At 57.1% G+C, this 4,249-nt stretch overlaps 1 protein-coding gene across 1 annotated transcript in view; it reads right to left on the bottom strand.

Moving 5' to 3' along the window:
• LOC103739344 (meteorin-like protein) overlaps window positions 1–4,025 on the bottom strand; it is a 21,412-nt gene extending 17,387 nt beyond the window's left edge. Inside the window, exon 1 of the mRNA XM_017799794.2 lies at window positions 3,720–4,025. The gene's annotated coding sequence lies outside the window, so the exon portion shown is untranslated. The remainder of the gene's footprint in view (window positions 1–3,719) is intronic.
• Window positions 4,026–4,249: the final 224 nt, after the last annotated feature.

The following is a 4,249-nucleotide window of genomic DNA, read 5'->3' as shown; positions in this document are numbered from 1 at the left end:
CCCTTCACACCGGACAGCTCATGCAGCTCGGGAATGTGCTGCGGGCTCCTTTTCATAGCAAGATGCCTTCTGGCACCTTTCCTGTCTCTCCCTTTGAAGTGGCTGCCACAAATGCCCTGACATAAACATGGCCTTTGGCTCTGAAAAGATACCATGCCTTCCTGTAATCTTCCTAGCAGACAACTGTCTGGCAGAAATCCACTTCCACATGTAAATAGAATGTCTCACAAAGCATCTAACAACAAAAGCTTTTACCACTACCCCCATGGTATAAAATATCCTAGCCTTCTCTTAATATTGGGATATTGGGATATTGGGATATTGGGATTTGGGATATTGGGATTTGGGATGTTGGGATTTGGGATTTTATAGCCTTCTCTTAATATTGGGATATTGGGATATTGGGATATTGGGATATTGAGATTTGGGATATTGGGATTTGGGATGTTGGGATTTGGGATTTGGGGATTCTGGGTCTCAGAGATTGGGTCCCAGAGAGAATAAAGCTGTAAGCACAGACTAAGCCGAGCCTTGAGTCACACCAGCTTTTGCTGTCTCCGTGCCTCTTCCCTGTGGGGTTCAGTGGCCAGGAACCCCGCAATCCTGAGGAAAGGTACACGGGTGTAGTAGGGACGGGATTCAGGCTGGACAATGCTCCAGTAGCAGAGCGAGCTCCCAGCACCAGAGAAGTCACGACAGCCACCAGCTGCCGTCACTCCCAAAGACATGGGACCCAAAGCAGCCACTGGAGAAGTCTGCGGATCCGCCCGTGCCACTCCTGGAGCCGCCGCTCCCCAGAGCAGTCTGCGGACTGGCAGGGAGTGAGCGCACCCTGCGCCCAGAGAGAGCACAGTCGCCCATAAGCAGGGATATGACCAGGAGCTTGGCATAGGAGCTTTCACACAAAAATCAGTGTGATGCACAGGGCCACTGTTTAGACAAGCAGGAACTAAAGTTAAGGGTCCCTTACCGTGGGACCAGAGAGGTCTACCCACTGGACCATCTAGTACCCTAAAGCTCGCATTCTAAATATTCATCACCATAAACACAAGTGCATCTCAGTGACCACTGCTGACAGGACTTTACCATCCTTGTCATGAGATACAGTGGATACATCAGCTTCACAAAAGTAAGCATGTTACACTGCCGTGATGAAGCTACTTGGAGACAGAAGTGTTCCAGTTTATGCTACAAAACTGAAAAAGCTGATTTGATCACAGATTAAACTGAATTAATGCTCTCTCTAGCTCTCTATGCCTCTCCCTCTCTGTCTCTTTCTTGTGTGTGTGTCCATTCTGGGGAGCAAAAACAGGGCCTTGCTCATGCTACGCAAGCACTATACCGCTAGACCACTGAGCCACATCTCTGGTACAATGCAGCGTTTTGTTTTTAAGTCAGTAAGGCTCACTTCCCAGGTGAACACACATTTGAGTAACTTTATGAGAGAAAGTGTAAATTCCAGGTAAATTGATGTAAGCAGAGCTCATTTGGGCACACATCTCACACCCACAGGTCCATCCAGTGGGACAAGATGAGGATCTCTGTTAGGGCTTTGGATCCAGGGAAAGCAAAAGACTCTGCTGCTAAGGTTTACCTTTTATTTCCTGCCTTACAAGAGAACCCAGGTGTGACCATACCTGCTGTGCCCTGGCAGATAAGGGCGAGGGAGTTCATGGTCCACCTATATGGCCACCAGCTAATAAACATGGGCAGAGAACAGGGTTTCAAAATTTCCAACTTAATTGCTTGGAAACACCTAGAAGCCTGCACCAGTCAAATGTGAGAAATCAGGGCTAGGAAGGCAACTCCCTTCCTACAGAGGCCAGAACCCAGCATTCTGAGGCTTGTTCACCTGGTACTGTACCCCATCCCCTGTAAAAAAAAATAAAAAGTCATAAACAGTGAGTAGCAATCACACCAGCATGCTGTAGACAGCTGACCTGTGGAGCTACTGATAAATGGGGGCTACAAGAAGAGTCTCAGGCATTCTCCCCATCCCACCTACCACTATCGGGTGCCTTCAGCTGCTCTCTGCCAGGCTCTGCCTTGGGATAGAGGCCCCTGAGGGAGTCCAGTGTTGGCAGTCATGGAGGTAGACATAAAGGTTGCTCAGAATCTAGACACCCCCAACTGCTGACACCTGTTGGAGGCTCTGGACACCCCTAACTGCTGACACTTGTTGGAGGCTCTGGCCTAGCTCCCATGGTGGAAGGTTGACCTCCCTGCTAACCTCACCAGATCCCTGGACCCTGGGGAAGATGGCCTTTCACCCACACAGTCTTCTGGGAACCTGGAAAGAAAGTATCTGGGAACCCTACTCACTTGCAGGGGCAGGGTTTCTGATTTGGGTCTGCCAAAGCAGGACACCCCAAGACCTGGGGTTAGGGCACATTGATTGAGCAGTGCGGGCTGTGAGCAGGAAGCTAATTACATGGGGAAAGGGCAGACCCAGAAGAGCTCAGCATCGAGGCTCTTGGCCAGCATTTCCGAGGCCAGCCCTCCCCCAGAGCTCCACTCACCCTTGTCGGCCCCCAAGCTCCTCTGAGTCCCTACTCTGCTAGGCTGGAGGGATTTCCGCTGGAAAGATAGAGAAAGCAAACTCCCAGAGAGGAGGTGCAGAGCTCTCCAGAGCCAGGGCTCAATTTTCCAGTCCAAGGACTCTAGCAGGAGCCCTGGGGAGGGGTGGATTGTGGTCTTTGTGGTTTCCTCACAGAGCTGGGCACCCTAAGAGTCCAAGACAACCAGCGGTGCCCTGCTGACGCAGAGCCTGGGCACCGCTCAACCCCCAGCCTTCTCGGAAAACTGTCTTTACACACACACACACACACACACACACACACACACACTTCCCCCATGAGCTATCAGCGCTGAGTTCTGTGCATCGGATTAGATCTTGTACCCCCACCCCCGTCGCCCTGTCCACGGGATGCCCCAAACCAGACCCAGCGGCAGCCCAGGCCTGCTTTTTCAGAGGAGACAAGCTCGCTGCTGTGCAGCGCGCCCAGCAAACCGCTGAAATGGCAACTTCCAGCGTGGCAAACCCTCTAAGCCGAGCAGACCCGCGGCCGGCGGCGGTACCCGGTGCGCCCTCTGGGTCCGGAGTAGCTGCGGCTCCCCAGGTTCCCCGCCCGCGCACACTTGGGGCTTGCGCTCCTTTCTTATCACACGTCAGTTAAAACCACGAAAAGTCCTTGGCTGTCACAGTAGGCCGGGGCAGGGGGGTGTCGCCGAGCCCCGCGCGCCACTACCAAGGCCAGCCTGACCTTCACCAGCGGCCGGAGGTCCTGCCCCGCTGCACTGAAGAGCACAGGTGCCGCTCTCTACTAGTCTCCACGCGGACCTGGCTGGCGGGCGCTGCAGGTCCGGCGCTCTTAGCGCCCAGGCTGTCCCTCCTCGCAGTGCCCGGCCCCCGCTACTCCGGAGGGCAGAAAACCCGAGTTCCGGACCACCGAACCTGGCGGAACTCAGGGGACCCATGGGGACCCGGAACAGCGCGCGGAGAGTGGGCAGCAGCAGCCGGCGCGCCTCCCCCGGGTGACCCTGGGACCGGACCTGGACGCCACAGGCTCTTTTGTTCCAGAATCCGGGCTGGGGCGGGGATCACCGGACTAGGCCGGCCCCACAGCCACAACCCCGCCACCCCCAGCAGCTCGCCCTCCCGGAGCCGAGCGCGCGGGTCGGGTCCAGCAGAGCTCCGGGGAAATCGCCGGGAGACTCACCTCCCCTTCCAGCTGCACAGGCAGCTGGAGTACTGCGCGCCCCCCGCAGCAGCAGCACTGCAGGGGGAGCGTGAGTGGGCCGGGGCCACGGCTACGCCCTGCCTCGCCTGCTCCTCCCGGGTCCGCGCCCACTCGCTGAGTACTCGACCCAGGGCCTCCCGCGAGGTGGTTCCGCGTGCTGGCTGCTCATGTCGCGCGTCCCCAGCCCATCCCGCCTTGTCCTGGCTTCCGGAGCCGCCGGGGCCCCGCGAACAGCAGCCCCGGAGCGCACCCGTTGCCACAGCTGTACAAGGCTTTGAGCTGGCGAGTCCGGGCACTGCGGTTCGGCTCAGCTGGGGGAACGGGACCTCGAGGCCGCCCCGCCCCCGTGCGCTACTCCGCCCCCGCCTGGGTTCCGCCCTCCGCGCCAGCTCACCTACCCGAGTCCCACCGGCCTGGGCTCGCAAGGCCCTGGTGGTACGCCGCGGATTCCCAGTGGGCAGCATCCCTTGGCCCAGGACGCCAGGAAGTAGCCTGGGGTAGGACAAGCG

This window comes from Nannospalax galili, unplaced genomic scaffold (assembly GCF_000622305.1).
Source record: "Nannospalax galili isolate Female #2095 unplaced genomic scaffold, S.galili_v1.0 scaffold559, whole genome shotgun sequence".
NCBI classification, from domain to species: domain Eukaryota; kingdom Metazoa; phylum Chordata; class Mammalia; order Rodentia; family Spalacidae; genus Nannospalax; species Nannospalax galili.
Note: the sequence above shows the minus strand (reverse complement) of the source record. Positions and strands in the feature narration are given on the sequence as shown.